Source organism: Felis catus, chromosome C2 (assembly GCF_018350175.1).
Source record: "Felis catus isolate Fca126 chromosome C2, F.catus_Fca126_mat1.0, whole genome shotgun sequence".
Lineage (NCBI taxonomy): Eukaryota > Metazoa > Chordata > Mammalia > Carnivora > Felidae > Felis > Felis catus.
In genome coordinates, this window is record NC_058376.1 from 108,410,819 (window position 1) to 108,429,573 (window position 18,755).

The following is an 18,755-nucleotide window of genomic DNA, read 5'->3' on the forward strand; positions in this document are numbered from 1 at the left end:
GAATCCCTAACTAGGTTGAGGGAAGATCCAAGGGCATCCCAAAGAAGTTCCACACTGGGCCCACACTGGATCTGCACTAGTGTGGAAGGATGGCAGACCAGCAATGGCAGAAAAACAATGGCCAAGGGTGGTGCTAGATGCAGCCTCATAGAGTCACCCCCATTATGGAATGAGTCAACAAAGCAGCCAAGGATCATCAGGGTCTCCACAGCACATGGGAGGTCACAGAACACTGAGCTGGATACTGAGGCAGTGCAAAGTTTGCAGTCAAGGATACTGGAATGCTCCCTAAGCCCAGATAGGACAGCTTTTATTTATTTATTTATTTATTTTATTTATTTATTTTTTTATTTTTTTTTTCAAACTTATTTATTTTTGGGACAGAGAGAGACAGAGCATGAATGGGAGAGGGGCAGAGAGAGAGGGGTACACAGAATCGGAAACAGGCTCCAGGCTCTGAGCCATCAGCCCAGAGCCCGATGCGGGGCTCGAACTCCCGGACCGCGAGACCGTGACCTGGCTGAAGTCGGACGCTTAACCGACTGCACCACCCAGGCACCCCATAGGACAGCTTTTAGACATAGCGGGTAGGCAAGGAACAACTCAGAGGAGAGTAACAAGAACCTGGTGGAGGGCATGAAGACCACCTCTGATAAGGAGTTGTAATTTTCAACTAGCTAAATATTTATCCAAACTCCTCTTTGAGAAATGGATTAATTACCTTAGAATACCAAGTTATGGGCTTTCTACTGCCCTTAGTGGGACTAGGGACTTTAGAACCAGAGGAGGACAGACAATAAAAATTCCTTTTTCTGACCACTGATGAACATTTCCAAGATGTAAAAGGTTCCCAGTGAGCTGAAGAACTAATGCTGGTCACCTTTGACCTCAGGCTTTGATCTGCTGGGAAGAACATCCTTTGCCCCCCCCCCCCCCCCCCCCCCCCCCCCCCCGCCAAGAGCCAGCCCTTCTGGGTTTAAAGCGGCCTCAACGTATCAGATTAGGAAGTCCCTTTGTCTCTATCAGGGTCTGAGCAGATGGACAAGGCGCCCCAGAGACAATGGCTGGGGCAGAATCTTCTTGTCACTGGAATCTTACCACTTTTGGTCTCAGTCTAAACCCGTAGTTACAGGAGGCCCTGCCCGGGTGTTGAAAAGGTTTGATTCTGCAGCAAGCACAGTGAGTCACTAGATCCCAAGAGTGTTCTTTGGTTTATGCCCCAGGTGTTTTCTAGGTTCATTTACAGATCAATTAACCATTTGTAACTCTTTAAGTGACATTTTGAAGTGAGAGATCATTAAACAAAACCAATTGGAAGCAGAGTCATTCCATTTCCCCGCTAGTCAGATTGGATTGTCTGTATAAACCACTGTTGTGTTCCACATCCAGAAGGGGATTTGCCATTCCACAGCTAACATTATTTAGGCCCAGTGCTCGCTCACTCAACAGCATGGCACATTATTTACAGCAGTAAGGTTGTTTGTTATAAAAGTTGTCTTGTGGGGGAAGGGGAGAAAGGATATTTGGATTCCTAATGTTTTTGGCTTAGGGCTTTTTCTTTTAACTGAGTAGGAGTGAGTTGTTTAATATTAAGTGTAGGTAAATGAAAAAAACATGTCCCTTTCAGGACATGATTTTAATTTCGCTGTAATCATTCTTAATTGTTAACTATCTTCTGAAATTCAAAAGGCTGTCATGTGGAGGAGGGAAGACATTTGGGAACGTTGTTACATAGGACAGAAACAGGACCAAGGAGAACTGGCAACAGGCAGGCTGGGGACATTGTAAAGAAGGACTCATTGCCAATGTGGGTTGCTCAACAACCCATCAGGCTGCCCACCTAGAGATCTGGTAATCTTGTTGTCAATGGATGTACTCAAATTGTGGCCACAGAACCAGATGGCAGTACATGATAGAGGAAATTGAGTATTTACTTCTCTGAATGGTAGTTGCATTCCATGGGCTCTTCAGGTGGTAAGAAACTAAATCGTGCTTAGATGACTTGGGTTCGTTCTTCTGGCATGTTCAATATCCCTTCTCCCTTCTGATAATAGCATGTTATGCTTCAAGTGAGATAGACCCCATTCCCAGGCTCCTAGTAAGGGCATGTGACCCAGTCAATAAGAGTTTCACTGCCCAAGTTACAGTGATTGACTCAGGATAGTCATGTGCCCCCAGTCATTCAATCATACTCAATCCTGGGACTTCTATTAGAAAACAGAAATTCTTCCTTCCAGACTTGTGGCTCCTTAAGCCCTAAAACCACCTAGGGCTATTTCAAGGAAAAGACCTGCTTGAAAGTAAACTGGATGGTAATTAGGGAAATCATCTTCTCTAGTGACCTCCCTCAGCAGGTGGTATCTGCTTTTTCCCATTCTGGTGCTTTACCCACCATTTTGTAGTGACTCAGCTACTGGGTCTCTGCTTCTATTGTTTCCAGGATTATAGACTAAGTGCAAACCTCCTATTCAAAATTTTTAAAAAATTTCCTTATGTTTATTTATTCTTGAGAGACAGAACACCAGTAGGGGAGGGGCACAGAGAGAGGAGACACAGAATCTGAAGCAGGCTCCAGGCTCTGAGCTGTCAGCACAGAGCCCAACACGGGCTGAAACCCACGCACCATGAGATCGTGACCTGAGCCAAAGTCAGACGCCCAACCAACTGAGCCACCCAGGAACCCCTCAAATTCTTTAAGAGAAGAACCTGACTTTACCAACCAGTCACCATCCATGTGATACACCCAAGTAAACTTTGGCTCTTAAACTCGACCACCATGAAAAGCCATCTTTATGTCAGGGACTGTTATAAACTGAATATTTGTGTGTCTTCCCCCCCCCCCCCCCCCCCCGCGGTCCAGTTCATATGTTGAAGCCTTGACCAGCAATGTGATAGTATTTGGAGGTGGGGCCTCTGGGAGATAACTGGGTTTAGATGAGGTCATGAGGGTGGGGCTCCCATGATAGGATTTGTGTCCTTATAAGAAGAGACCAGAGCTTCAAACTTTTTTTTAAAATTATTTTTTTTAACGTTTATTTATTCTTGAGACAGAGAGAGATAGAGCATGAATGGGGGAGGGACAGAGAGAGAGGGAGGGAGACACAGAATCCGAAGCGGGCTCCAGGCTCTGAGCCATCAGCCCAGAGCCCGACGCGGGGCTCAAACTCACGGACCGCGAGATCGTGACCTGAGCTGAAGTCGGACGCTTAACCGACTGAGCCACCCAGGCACCCCAAACTTTTTTTTTAATGTAAAGATATTGTAGACATGGAAGCTGTCTTCAGAACGTGGCTCTAGGCACGAACCAGAACCCCCCCCCCCCCCACCAAACAGTTGTCAATGTTCTTTCCAATTCCAGTTTTCTAGAATCCTTTTTTCTATTGTTTGAATTGTTGTTTGAATTTTTATTAGCGTTGTGATGTTACCCCTAAGGATTGATAAAGCAAGTTGCCTAATGCATTCTGCTCTTTCCCTCACCTATTACCCAGTATTTGTTCCACTAAGAACTTAGGAGTTTTTCACAAGGAGAAGGTGATTAAAAACAAAACCATAGAGGCTGCTTTTAGGCAATAGGTTTGAGCCATGGAAACTTGAGCAAGCCAACAGGGCCCACAGTGACCACCGAGCTGACACAAACAGGCTCATTAAGCGACCCACTTTGAAATATCCATAGGCCCTAATGGGCCATTTACAACCAGGCACAGTTCCTAAGATTACCAAAAAAGGGAAAATTCCATACAATCCCATACTTCCTCATTCCATCCTACAATTACAGCCCCCCCACCACCTTGAGGCAGACATTCTCTCCTTTGCTGTCCTGCCCACTGCTCCCTTGCCGTGTATTCAGTAAACTTTTATCTGTTTTGTTCTGCCTTGGGTGAAGTCCTTCACTGCCTCGGCTGCTGGCCCCAAGCTATAGGGATGCCCCAGGCTTGTCTGATGTAACATGGTGACTCAGTCCGGTCCCAGCAGGAAAAAAGATGGCACAGTCATGGGTCATCTGAAGAGAGTTTGTAACAGAGACAACTGACAAGACAAAACAGGAATATCCCTTAAGATAAGTATATCCCTAAACCGCAGTGCCTCAGGCCTTGTAACAGATGTGTGCATTACCACTCCTAAGTCTGAAGGGCTGATTGGAAGAAGTCATTACCAGAACCCAGAGACAGAGTGGGCTGACAGAACCTGTGATCCTCATCTGAAGGAAATAGCCAGTTCACGGGAATAAATATAGCCCTGCCCTCTATCTCCTGCCAATTGGCTGAAACCAACTGGAAGCCGGAAGCCCCGGGAACCTCCTACAAGTACAAAACACAGCAGAAAAGGGTAGGGGTGGGTCTGGAGGGGTAAATGGAAACTATTCAATACACAGAGGGGAAAAAGTCCTTAAGCTACATTTTCCTTTATGCGGGCAAAAATAGTTCAACCCATCACGGTCTACTGAGAAGTCTTATCCCAGTAGGCTGACCCAGTACTGCTTTTGGCATAAAGCAGAGGACAATGCCCACCCAGGGAGCTTCCACTCACACTGGTGGGCTAGCTTGCCCAGCCGTAGGGGCTCATGAAAGGAGAAACCACACACTGCATTAACAGCACAGTGACCCTGGAGGAGACAACGGTTTCGAGTGATCTGCTCAAGGTGACACCAGTCACAAAGGCTGGCCACGTCATTCTCAAGGCATTTTCTAAGAGGTAGGTGAATAGAACACTTCCATTCATTCTGTCAAATACCTCATTTTAATTACAATGTGGAGAAATATTATGGTTAAAAAGTAGGAAGTGAAAAATATAGAAAAGAAAGGTCAGGTTTCCAGAAGTATTGTCTTGCATTTCAGATTCAAACAGGAAGACCATATGTACCGAAAACTTAACACTTTTTCATTTTTCAATTTAAAATTAATCCACTCAACCCTAAAAACACAAATAAATGCACTAAAATTTATTCACTCAGCAATCAAACTGGGACTGCATTTTTCCCCCCTTTTTCTAGGGAGGATCTAATATGGGAGAGAAATCACATTGATTCTCCCATCTATTAAACAAATATTTACTGAACATTTACCACACGCTGGGCACTGATGTAGGTACTGAGAACAGAAAGAATGGCCTAAGGTAAACAAGGCCCATCCTTCCCTTAATCAGCTTAAGCTCTAATAAGATGGACATACACAGGGTCCCCTGAGTGGCTCACAATATTGAGCTTATGACTTGATTTTGGCTCAGGTCATAATCCCAGGATCATGGGATTCAGCCCTGTGTCAGGTTCTGTGCTGAGTGTGGAGCCTGCCTGAGATTCTCCTTCTGCCCCTCTCCCCCTCTCATGCATGCTCTCTTAAAAAAAAAAAAAAAAAAAAAAAAAAAACATGGACACAGAAACAGCGAACCACAACCCAGGGCAGAATGAAATACATGCTAAAAACAGTTCAGTGGCTTTGGTGGGAGGAAATGCCAAGCAGAAATTCATGCTGATGAAAGGGAAATCACAGAAAGCTGATAGAGGGGACGATGCTAGCTCTGGGCTTTAAACGATGAGCAGGGGCACCTGGGTGGCTCAGTTGGTTGATAGTCTGACTTCGGCTCAGGTCTTGATCTCAAGGTTCGTGAGCCTGAGCCCCACGTGAAGCTCACTGCTAGCAGTGCGGAGTCCGCTTCGGATCCTCTGTCCCCCTGTTCCTCTGTCCCTCCCCTGTCATGCTCTCTCTTAAAAAAAATTTTAAACAGTGAGCAGGATAATGTTAGAGGGCACAGTGGCCCATTCTTAGATACCTCAAGTCAGGGTCAAGCTTGAACAGAGACACAGATGCATAAAGTGTTGGGTAAATGGATACCAAAGGGGGCAGTGTGACATAGCCGCATGGGGGGGGGGAGGTGACACAGGGTGTCAGGGGGAGGTGGAGCAGGACAGAGGTGTGGAGTCAAACCACAGAGAATCTTACATACCAGCTTACTTTACTCAGGAGGTAATAGGAGGTCTAATGGGGGCCACATCTGGTTCGGATGAACGCTACATAAATTTTTTGAGGTTGTATCTTGAGCAACATGGTCTGTAACAGCTCTTGTTGCCTCTTGTCTGTGCCCAATTTGCTTCCCTGACAGTAAAATCTGTAGTGCATTCATCCCTTATGTGCCACGTTAAATCACTGCAACCAAAATGATATTAATGGCCTCAAACTGTAAATAAGATCTGGCTCAGAGCACCCCCATGGATAATGGAAGTAGTTCAATACCAACCAGACGAAGGAGCTAGAATGAAAGTGGTTTGTTGGAACAAAGTAGCCTATAAATAGTCATACTGGGGCAGATAGGCCACGTTGCTAAAAGGCCCTCCAACTAATCGGCTGAATGTTCCATAAATCAGTATGAATGTGGGGCTGGGGCGGGGGGGTTGCTGCGTGTCACCCACACAGTCAGCTCTGCAGGGGAAGGAGAGGGAGGCTGCTAATTAATCTTCACATTCTGCCATTGTAGCTTACTGCAGTTTCCTTTTCTACCAGGGCAATTGGTATTAAAAATAAAGAAAAAGCCAGTGTGCTTCCTTTATAGGCTAGATTACCTAACCCCAAAGGCCAAATGGGAAAGGCTTCGGATTGTGATGTTAAAAAACACTAGAAGATGGACAGGAGGTGGTGGGAAATCCTATCAACCATTGCAAAGTTACCTGTGATACGGAAAGGAAGCCAAAGCCCCCAGCTGGGCTCTTAGCAACTAATACTTCACCTGCCTTAAGGCTCCGTTAAGAAAACGGAGCTAAATGAAAGGTCACATTTCCAGTGGTGAGCCTCTTTAACTAAATATCAAATATTGGGTCGCCCTTGTGCAGGGTTCACACGGAGACTTCACATAAGCCTGCGGAGAACTGCAAATAGCCCTTGAGGAGTACTTCTGCTCTGCAAACACTGCAGACACCTGAGCAGCAGTGAAGACAACTCTGGGAGCCTGCTTTGCCTTAGTGTGGGTGAGCCAAGTGGCGTCCACATGTGGGCATTCTCTGCTGCCCCAGGAAAATGCTTTCCTGGGGGGGGGGGGGGTCCAATCCTTTGGCAAGGGATCTGCACAATGTTAACAGCCCCATCCCTGCGACCAGTGCCTGACCTGGAGGAGAGGTCAGCGTGTCCCAGCTCCCAACTGACAGACATGTGGTCCTGCTGCAAGCGGGTAGTGGAAAAAGGCCTTCCCTGGCCAGAATATTCCAAATAAGTTGTCACATAAACTGCCTTTAGCCCCTCCTCGCTTTTTTTTTTTTGTAATATTTTAGGTTTTTTTGGAGTAACGCAGTGATCTGTCGAACCTCTTTATACATCTGGCTGCAAAAATATCAGAAGTTTACTAGATGCATCGTATCTTTACGCATTAATGTTCAGAGGGAAGGAAAAATGGAAATGTGCCTGCCTTTTGTCTTTTTTTTTTTAAAGAGGCCTCAGTTTCCCCTGTTTTTTTTAAATGTTATTGTTGAGAAAGAGAGATAACATAAACAGGGGAGGTGCAGAGAGGGAGGGGGACAGAGGATCTGAAGCAGGCTCTGTGCTGACAGCAGAGAGCCCAGTGCAGGACTCGAACTCATGAACCACAAGATCATGACCTGACGTGAAGTCCAACACTCAACCAGCTAGGCCACCCAGGCACCCCTGAAGTCAGACACTTAGCCACCTGAGCAATCCAGGCACCTTTCCCCTCACGGCTTATTGATGGAAGGCATCACCAGCTCATACCTAAACCAATCACATGACCAGGAGCACGAGCCTCCATGTTTGGCTTAAACCAGTGGTTCGAACTCGAGAGGGTGTTAGAATCATGTAGAAGCCTTGTTAAGAAACACACAATCCTGTCCTTTTCCAGGATTTCTGGTTCAGTAGGTCTGGAATGGGGTCTGAGGATTTGTATTTCTAACAAGTTCCAAGATTGAGGTTAATGCTGCCGGTCTACATGGGGAGAATACAACTCAGACAAGTGAACTTTCACCCGGTGCCTTCCTGTGGGGAGGAAAAGTGACCAAATCAGGTTCCCTCAGCAAGGAAAAGGGTGAGCATGTTGCTGTTGAATGGTGACCAAAGTCTTCTGAATCAGAAGCCAGCTGCTAACACCTGAACCGCTTCACAAAGAGGCATCTTTTAAGGTGTAGGTTGATTCTGGCTCCTGGCTCACCTGGTTAATAGCACTCAGTGCCTACTCCCAACAAGCCCAGGGCCAGAACTGAGGCAGAGCTAATGCCAGAGATGGCCAATGGCCCACAGCACAGGACGGAGCCCAGGGGAGCCCGTGCAGAGGGTACAGTTACCAAAGCATCAGTTTTGCGTCCAGCTTCTTCAGGAAAGTAGCTCTACTTTCTGAGATCACATGATAAAAACAAAATAAAACAATCAAATGATGATCTTAAACTGCTCCCTTAAACTGAAATACGCCAGACTTCATAAACAAGCCTGGCACACCAGCCTGCCTTTGAAGTGTCTTCTGTGTGTGTTCAGTAACACCCAAGTATTTAATTACAGCTACGTTATAAGCCAGGCCAAATATTACTGCTCCATCAGTGCTCTGCGAGAACACAAACCATTTAATAATCTGTTAACTTGACCCTTTCTCGGCCGCTCCTCACAAGCGAAGGCTTGCTCTCCGAACAGTTTTGATTTTCATTAGCTTAGGGTTTAGGCTGTGTTAGGAAGGAATACCTAGGGTTGTTTAACAGAATTCAGACGTGAGGTGACTAATGGGTGAGCTCGTTCAGATAACCCAGTAGGCAGGACATAAAAGCTTATAAAGTGATGTGTATTGGGAAACTGTTGATTCTCTTTTGCCCCAAGTCCCCATCCAAGCTACCGCACTAAGATAAGAGTCTTTCCTAAGTACTTTGGGGATTAGGATGGGAAGCATTATAAGTAATGCATCTTGGGCACTCAGCTTTCCACAGCCACCTTATCTCCAGGGCCCGGGGTATTTTTTTCCCATATATTTGAAGTGAGCCAAGAGGCACTTCTAATCTATTTGCCATTTCTAGAGAATACTTTAAAGGCGGTCTCAGTAACTCTGTATATTGAAGGAAGAGAAAAATATTTGGTATACCATACTAATACGGACGTTCAACGAAAGATGTCAGCTGCTTGAAATAAAGGGCTGTCAAAGACAAATCCATTAGCTGTGCCTTTCTCCTTCAGATTTAGGCAGAATTTGAAACACCAAAAGAATGAGCAACAAAAGAATAAAAGTGTTGGCTCATCAACTATACACAGTATTGCTCTGTTTTCCACCCAGTGGGAAAGCAAGGGTTTTAGTTCTGGTATGAATAATATTCAACATTGTTGCATTGCCAGGAGACGGATCCACATGTACATGGCTCTCTGCCTGGGCACATGTGTCCCTCTTACGAGATGTTGAAGCCGTGTCTCAGGCAAGTGTCCTTGGCTGTAGGACTCCATGATGCCTTCCATCAGGGAAAGCCAGGTGCTTCTCATCTGCCAGGCCAAGTGTGTAAGAACTTTCCAGTTCTTGGGAGTCATCACAGCTCAGTAAAAAGGCCCAACTCATCAGCGATGAGGAAACGACAATTGTCATCAGAGTGGACCGGGGCAGAGGGAGCAGCCTTCTAAAGAAGACCATGTGACAAATTCAAGCTCTGGGTCTCCAACACTCCAACACAGCTTGGACTCAACACAGGTTTTGACACTTAGCGTGGTTTTACCTACAATAGGTCAGGCAAACTATAAATTTTTATAGACAGCTTTGGAAGTATAGTTAGCAGCCTAAATTTCAATTTCATAGAATATCTAATCTCAAGGAGCACATCTATGGAAATGTGAGGCTCCTTCTTGATGTTTGACCATACGTTTATATTTTAGAACGTATGAACAGATTTACTTTTTCTGTCTGTATAAATCTTTCCACTGAATAGGTAGGGATCCCCTTACCAGATCATCCTCTGAGGCCACCTATACATAGGGAGGAACTCCTCCCAGGCCCAGACCCAGGAATGTGGCCAGATGGACAAAAACTATCAGTTCTCCTGGGAATGCTGACAGGTACTCTAGCCAGGGGCAAACATGTTTCCGTATCTCTGCCAGCATTGTGATATATGCCCAAACATTTAATATAATTGCTGTATTCTTAGAACATCCTCCCTCCCTCCCTCCCTTCCTCTTCCAAAGCATTTAAGAGGACAGCAGAACATACTACCTCAACTTAGAGATGGCAAATCACAAATGCAAATTAGAGGGCATGTCACCACCCCGATTCGGTCTGAGCTTTATCATTTTCCAACACATAAACTCAATCACTTATAGTTGGAAGAAGGGACAAACCTTAAAGAAAACATGTGAAAATGCATCAAATGTCATTAAGAATGTTTTATTCAAATGCATCCATAAGGCAAAAGTTGAATACCATTTAAGTAACTGCGTTTTAGAGCAGGCAACTGTTCCCTTGTGTACCCCTGTTTGAGTTGGAGGTCTGAGTCTAGGAAATGAGCCTGGACTTGAAGGGGGAAACCAGCTTCACCTCTGAGCAGTCCGGGAAGGCCATGTGAGGTCCTGGGAGTTAGAGCAAGGCAGCAAATACAGGTAGGGGGCTGAAGAAAGAGCTAGAACCACTCAGACTGAAGCGAAGAGGCAGCTGTTGTGCTACCGAAAAAGTAGAGAACAGAGCACCAGGAAACTAACCGGGTCAAACCAAGAGAGAGCAGAGAAATGTGAGCCCAGAAGCAGGGAGGGCCACGCAGTGTCCAGCAGCCCACAAGCCTGTATGAATATGGTCCTACGCCTCCTTCGAGGCTGCTGTGGCCAGTTTCAAAAGCAATCCTTCCCTTAACATGCTTCAAAGCCTCTAATTTACAAGTGGGTTGCATTTTATGGACTATGAATCTTAGAATTAATCATGTTTCTCACTCTTCTGGGTCACCAAGAAGCTCAAAGTTTGTTTTTCTCGAACTTTTTGTTGTACATTTCTCCATACTAACTTTAGCCCTAGTGTTTTTTTAAATGTTTGCTCTGAATAATCCAGTGAAGAAATGGGCAGAAAACATGAATAGACACTTCTCTAAAGAAGACATCCAGATGGCCAACAGGCACATGGAAAGATGCTCAACATCGCTTCTCATCAGGGAGATACAAATCAAAACCACACTCAGGTATCACCTCACGCCAGTCAGAGTGGCTAAAATGAACCAATCAGGAGACTATAGATGCTGGAGAGGATGTGGAGAAACGGGAACCCTCTTGCACTGTTGGTGGGAATGCAAACTGGTGCAGCCACTCTTGAAACAGTGTGGAGGTTCCTCAAAAAATTAAAAATAGATCTACCCTATGACCCAGCAATAGCACTGCTAGGAATGTACCCAAGGGATACAGGAGTACTGATGCATAGGGGCACTTGTACACCAATGTTTATAGCAGCACTCTCAACAATAGCCGAGTTATGGAAAGAACCTAAATGTCCATCAACTGATGAATGGATAAAGAAATTGTGGTTTATATACACAATGGAGTACTACGTGGCAATGAGAAAGAATGAAATATGGCCTTTTGTAGCAACGTGGATGGAACTGGAGAGTGTTATGCTAAGTGAAATAAGTCATACAGAGAAAGACAGATACCATATGTTTTCACTCTTATGTGGATCCTGAGAAACTTAACAGAAGACCATGGGGAGAGGCAGGAAAAAAAAAAAAGGTTAGAGAGGGAGGGAACCAAAACACAAGAGACTCTTAAAAACTGAGAACAAACTGAGGGTTGATGGGGGGTGGGAGGGAGGGGAGGGTGGGTGATGGGTATGGAGGAGGGCACCTTTTGGGATGAGCACTGGGTGTTGTATGGAAACCAATTTGACAATAAATTTCATATTAAAAAAAAATAAAGTTGTTCTGACTCTAAAAAAAAGAGACGGGAGAGAGAGAGAGAGACGGGAGAGAGAGAGAGAGAGAGAGACGGGAGAGAGAGAGAGAGAGAGAGACGGGAGAGAGAGAGAGAGAGAGAGACGGGAGAGAGAGAGAGAGAGAGAGACGGGAGAGAGAGAGAGAGAGAGACGGGAGAGAGAGAGAGAGAGAGACGGGAGAGAGAGAGAGAGAGAGACGGGAGAGAGAGAGAGAGAGAGAGACGGGAGGGAGAGAGAGAGAGAGACGGGAGGGAGAGAGAGAGAGAGACGGGAGGGAGAGAGAGAGAGAGACGGGAGGGAGAGAGAGAGAGAGAGAGACGGGAGGGAGAGAGAGAGAGAGAGAGACGGGAGGGAGAGAGAGAGAGAGAGAGACGGGAGGGAGAGAGAGAGAGAGAGAGACGGGAGGGAGAGAGAGAGAGAGAGAGACGGGAGGGAGAGAGAGAGAGAGAGAGACGGGAGGGAGAGAGAGAGAGAGAGAGACGGGAGGGAGAGAGAGAGAGAGAGAGACGGGAGGGAGAGAGAGAGAGAGAGAGACGGGAGGGAGAGAGAGAGAGAGAGAGACGGGAGGGAGAGAGAGAGAGAGAGAGACGGGAGGGAGAGAGAGAGAGAGAGAGACGGGAGGGAGAGAGAGAGAGAGAGAGACGGGAGGGAGAGAGAGAGAGAGAGAGACGGGAGGGAGAGAGAGAGAGAGAGAGACGGGAGGGAGAGAGAGAGAGAGAGACGGGAGGGAGAGAGAGAGAGAGAGACGGGAGGGAGAGAGAGAGAGAGAGACGGGAGGGAGAGAGAGAGAGAGACGGGAGGGAGAGAGAGAGAGAGACGGGAGGGAGAGAGAGACGGGAGGGAGAGAGAGACGGGAGGGAGAGAGAGACGGGAGGGAGAGAGAGACGGGAGGGAGAGAGAGACGGGACGGAGAGAGAGACGGGAGGGAGAGAGAGACGGGAGGGAGAGAGAGACGGGACGGAGAGGGAGAGAGAGAGAGAGAGAAGGAGAGACGGGAGGGAGGGAGAGAGAGAGAGACGGGAGAGAGAGAGAGAGAGACGGGAGGGGGAGAGAGAGAGAGAGACGGGAGGGGGAGAGAGAGAGAGAGACGGGAGAGACAGAGAGAGAGAGAGAGAGACGGGAGGGAGAGGGAGAGAGAGAGAGAGACGGGAGGGAGAGGGAGGGAGAGAGAGAGAGACGGGAGGGAGAGAGAGAGAGAGAGAGAGACGGGAGGGAGAGGGAGAGAGACAGAGAGAGAGACGGGAGGGAGGGAGAGAGAGAGAGAAGGAGAGACGGGAGGGAGGGAGAGAGAGAGAGAAGGAGAGACGGGAGGGAGGGAGAGAGAGAGAGAGAGAAGGAGAGACGGGAGGGAGGGAGGGAGAGAGAGAGAGAAGGAGAGACGGGAGGGAGGGAGGGAGAGAGAGAGAGAAGGAGAGACGGGAGGGAGGGAGGGAGAGAGAGAAGGAGAGACGGGAGGGAGGGAGGGAGATAGAGAAGGAGAGACGGGAGGGAGGGAGGGAGAGAGAGAAGGAGAGACGGGAGGGAGGGAGGGAGAGAGAGAAGGAGAGACGGGAGGGAGGGAGGGAGATAGAGAAGGAGAGACGGGAGGGAGGGAGGGAGAGAGAGAAGGAGAGACGGGAGGGAGGGAGGGAGAGAGAGAAGGAGAGACGGGAGGGAGGGAGAGAGAGAGAGAAGGAGAGACGGGAGGGAGGGAGGGAGAGAGAGAGAAGGAGAGACGGGAGGGAGGGAGGGAGAGAGAGAAGGAGAGACGGGAGGGAGGGAGAGAGAGAGAGAAGGAGAGACGGGAGGGAGGGAGAGAGAGAGAGAAGGAGAGACGGGGGGGGAGGGAGGGAGAGACGGGGGGGAGGGAGGGAGAGACGGGGGGGGAGGGAGGGAGAGACGGGGGGGGGAGGGAGGGAGAGACGGGGGGGGGGAGGGAGAGACGGGGGGGGGGGGAGGGAGAGACGGGGGGGGGGGGAGGGAGAGAGAGATTGATTCCCAAGCAGGCTCCACACTGTCAGTGCACAGCCCGACACAGTGCTTGAACCCACCAACTGTGAGATCATGACCTGAGCTGAGATCAAGAGTAGGATGCTTAAGTTACTGAGCCACCCAGGTGCCCCCCTAGTGTTAATCCTGGTCCTGTTCCTATTAACCTTTCACTCCACCCAGGATCCTTTGTAGATTTCTGCTAATTACCTTAAATATTAGTAATAGGCACAATTAGGCAATTGAGCATATTCACTTTCACATGATTTGCACTGTACAACTTTGGCATAGGACCATTGCTTGGAATTCAGAACATATTTTACCACAGAAATCACTTAAAGACTATCTCACTTAATGTACTCCCACTTAAATGTACATTGTAAGCATATTCAAGTGGTCTCTTTGCTGGTCATGTCCCCTAGCATCCAGCTTTTAAGTGGCACCTAGCAAGTCACTCGTTAGTAATCCAAACTCTTCAACGAAATGGGTTTCTAAATTCGAGTTTCTATTTTTCATAAATACCCCCCTATGAGCACCTTACAACTTTTTGGTTATGCATCAAAGAGTGATGTGAAATAAAGGAGATTCAAGAGAAGCCCGTGCAGGCAAAATTTTTAAATGAACAGGGATTCCTCATACACGCACAAAACTACTTCTCAGTTTCTAGCAAGATAACTGAAGTTTGAAGGAATATTCTGGTTATAGCACCTGAGGCATTATCCTATAGACGGCTTGGGTGTTGAGAGAGGTCTGTGACATCTGTCATCCGTTCATCCGCAGAGTGTTGGCAGAGTGTTTTGGCTGATCTAGCTGAGAGGGCAGACGTGCTCTCTTCTCTCACCCCCCGAGGCCACCCATTCGGGGCAGAGGGCCCTCCTTCTGGGTCCCAGACCAGGATGGTGGCCCAACGGTCAAAACCATCAGCTCTCCCGGGAGTGCTGACAGCTGCTCTATCCAGGCGTAAAAAAGAGAATGGCTTCTCACTGACACGAAGTACGCCTCATCCACATGCCACACCACACACGCGGGAACACCACACTTTGCAGAGTGGTTGCACAAAAACCTTGTTGAACAAGTAAATGGTATTAGCTGGAACCCTGGGATCTGGGAGCAAAGATCCATATGGCACACAACAGAGGGAAGAGGAGAAAATGAAATCTCTTTTCCTAAAAAGCTGGCTTTGGGCAAATTTATAAAATGGGCTTTGAGACAGACCTGACTTGGATCTAAACTCCACCACTTATAAGCTCTTTGAATGTGCTCTTTTTCTCTGTTGAAAAGAGAACTGCCCCTGTGGTGTCATAGGGCCAACCACCCTGGTACACTGGATTCCTTCCTCTCTTCCCTTCTCCAAGTGTTTGATCTTGCCCTCTTCTACACTGTCCGTTTCTCCCTCCAAACTGGATCGTTCCCGACAGCATTCAAAGATGCTACAGAAACCGCTGTTTAAAAAAAAAAAAAAAAACGAAAACAAAAAACAGACAAAGGATCTCCCAGACCCCACATCCCTCCAGTCACCATGTTATTCACTCACACATAATAGAAATCCTCTCAAAGTTCTCAACCTGATCAAACTCCCTCCTGGCTTCACTCCGACAGCTTTTGTCAAGGGCATCAATGATCTGCATTTGGCTGAATCCAGCGGTCCATTTTCAGCTCATCCTACTGAGATCTTACTAACGCGGATTCCCCCAAAGGGTTGTGTTCCCCATTCCATAGTGTGGAGCCAGTGCTGAGAGACGCCTGCCGAACTAGACGTTCCCAAGGACTCTTACCATCCCCACAACCACGTGTGGCCATGGCATTAGTTCTTGCCAATGGACAGGGATCAGCTCACACTACATCCTACAGAGCCTAGTAAGGAGTTTAGATTTTCTTCTAAGATTGATAGGAAGTCACTAGACTGTTTTTAGCAAGGTGTTCTTTCTCCTTGAACCTGCAAAGCTCATTCCTGGACAGATCCTGTGCATTCACTCTTCCTTATTCCCTCTTATCATAGACCTTTACATGGCCAGCTACTTCTTATTCTTAGCATTCCAGATCTCTGTCAAAGACATCGTCACTAACTTACCAACTCCAATAGCATACCTTCCATCACCTCTCACTCTAGTTTTCTCCATAATATTTATCATTGCCTGCCATTATTAGATTCACTTATTTTCAGACTCCGTGGTACATCAGAATCACCTGGGCACTTGCTAAAATTACAGATTTCTGGGGCGCCTGGGTGGCGCAGTCGGTGAAGCGTCCGACTTCAGCCAGGTCACGATCTCGCGGTCCGTGAGTTCGAGCCCCATGTCAGGCTCTGGGCTGATGGCTCAGAGCCTGGAGCCTGTTTCCGATTCTGTGTCTCCCTCTCTCTCTGCCCCTCCCCTGTTCATGCTCTGTCTCTCTCTGTCCCAAAAATAAATAAACGTTGAAAAAAAAATTAATTAAAATTACAGATTTCTGTCCCTAAGCCCCCGGAACTCAGGAGGTCCGGGAAGGTGCCCAGTAATTTGAATTTAACCAGGTGACTGACCCGCAGCTAGGCTCCTCAGATATGCACATGAACTCCTGGTCCAGTCAAAACGTGCTGCCCTCCACACTCAACCCCCAGGATTCAAACGACGCATTTTCAAAGAGGAGGGATCTCTGTTAAGGGAGGACTTTTAGCACATGGGACTTCACCTGGTTTAAGTAGAGGGAAAGAGCCATCTGTCTGGGCAGCTTGTTTCTCTAGAACATTTCTGAATTATTCCAACTGCACAAATCCTAAAGCCCTAAAGTCATTGTGTAACTTTGAGTAGGTCACTTCACCTCAGTGAGCTTCCGTCATCACTTCTATAAAATAAGATGATCTGGAACTATAGATCAGCTTTGACCCCGCTCAACCACAGGGAGTCTTAACTACAGACACTCATTCTAGAGTGTTTATACTTTTAAGCAAGAACACACAATAAGAGGCAAATGTTGTGAAACAGAGGTGTTTGTTACAAAAGGGAAATGTCACTATAGGCTCTCAGAACCATGTAACAACTTCCCCCTGGCACCGAATCGCCAGTTAAATAAAAGTATTTTAAAAAGCCAAGTACTGTAGAAGTACCAGGGAGTTCTGAACATTTGACCATATATTTCTGTGCTTGCAAATCCTAAGAACCTGGGCACTTATCACTGTAGCATAAAAAGGATATAGAACATAGCCACCCCAAACAGAAGAAATTAAAGCAGAAATGCTCCATTGCAATTAGTAAACTTGACAAACCCTTAAAACTCGAACTGCAAAGTGGAGAGGAACAGGCTACCATTGTTTTATTGATTATAGCTTGACTAGTTGTACAATTTTTGTTAAGGCATTCAAGAGAGAGAAATTAAGAGGGGAAAAATAAAGTCTCCTCAGGAGGACAGCATCAAGACAATGTAGGTGGGGGAAATTAAAGAAATGGCCACGACCTCATTTCATCAGAAAGTATTTGTTAGGCCAAGTACTATGCTGGAAACTAGAGATATGAAAGTTAGAAAAAAATCCCTGTCCTCAGGGCCGACAATAGCAATATTATAAACAGACAATAGCAATACAGTCAGTGGAGACACAGGGGAGTCTATGTCCACTCTGCTGGGGGGAGGCCAGAGCGGTTCTCCCACAGAAGCTTCCCTCAACTGGGCCTTCAAGGATGAGTAAGAGTTTGCCAGGAGTATAAGGGGGGTGGGGGTGGGGGTGGGGGCGGGGAAGCCCACCAGGTGCAGAAAATAACACAGGAAAACACTAATCGGGTTATTATATTCGTATGTTTCTCTCAGCCATTGGGATCAGCCCTGGATGCTGATAGCATTGGGAGTTACTATGGCCAAGAGAGAGCAATATAAGTAGTGGTGTGCCAGTTTCAGCCCTAGACCCCATGAGGCTTTGCACGTTTTCAAAGATATCTCAGACCCCTGCAACCATGTAAACAAGCCCAGGCTAGTTTTCTGGAGGATGAGCAACCATGTGGAAGAGAGTCATCCCAAACCAGCCAGCCCAGCCAATCTGCCAACTCGCCATAGATGCATGTCTGAGTGTAGCCAAGATAACCCTGACCTGGTCAAGATCAATAAATTTTCTCCTGGTCCACTACAGACTCCTGAGCTGTAATAAGTGGTTGTTGTTTTAAGCTACTAAATTTTGGAATGCTTTCTTATACATTTATACATAGGTTGGAAACAGCTCCTTCCAATTTGAGTTTACAATTTTATTAAACAGGGTTAAGAAAAATAATTAACTGAGTCCTAACTTAATGTAGTCATCAGCCTCTCAGAGTTTTCATCAATTCTAAGCCATCATGGTTTCACTTAGAGTCCTTCAATAATGCAGTTCTCATAACCTAAATCAATATCACAGATAAACTTAAAAAAAGAAATTCTTGTTATCACTTCTGTTCATCAATGCTCATCACATTCATTAACTCTCCTGCCTGTTCCTGATCAAACACAACAGATGAAACCAGTTATCTTACAAACACAACCTCCCAGAAGAGCTCAGTAAAAATAGGTAAAAGTAATATTCCTTTTTTTCACTTCAATACATTCTGTAATAAGACACAATATACATCAATGACAAAGCATAAAATGTTGGGCTTCTATCACTGCTTTTGTTGACTTCTAGTTTAGATGTTGCCTGGTTTTGACTTGCATATACAGATTCCACTCCTAGTTCTAGCTTTTGGTAGAAGTACACACTGAAAATTTTCCATGACTACATTGAATTGAGTCCAAGTGGCCCATTGAGACAAATGAATCATCCAAAAGCCCAACTGCTAAGAGTGATTTTAGGGGATTCAGGTACAGCCACATATCCAAACATAGAACCCCATGGTGTCTCTATGCATTCTACTCGGTAACTTTTTATCCCTGCAGAAATCAGAAATACAATTTTCCTCTTCTAAAGGAGAATGTGGAAATTTGAAAACTCTAAATCT

The 18,755-nt window shown here is 46.6% G+C and overlaps 1 protein-coding gene across 4 annotated transcripts in view; it reads right to left on the minus strand.

Moving 5' to 3' along the window:
- Positions 1–18,755, minus strand: part of KCNAB1 (potassium voltage-gated channel subfamily A regulatory beta subunit 1) — a 419,709-nt gene that overhangs the window by 287,393 nt on the left and 113,561 nt on the right. The gene's annotated exons all lie outside the window — the stretch shown is intronic.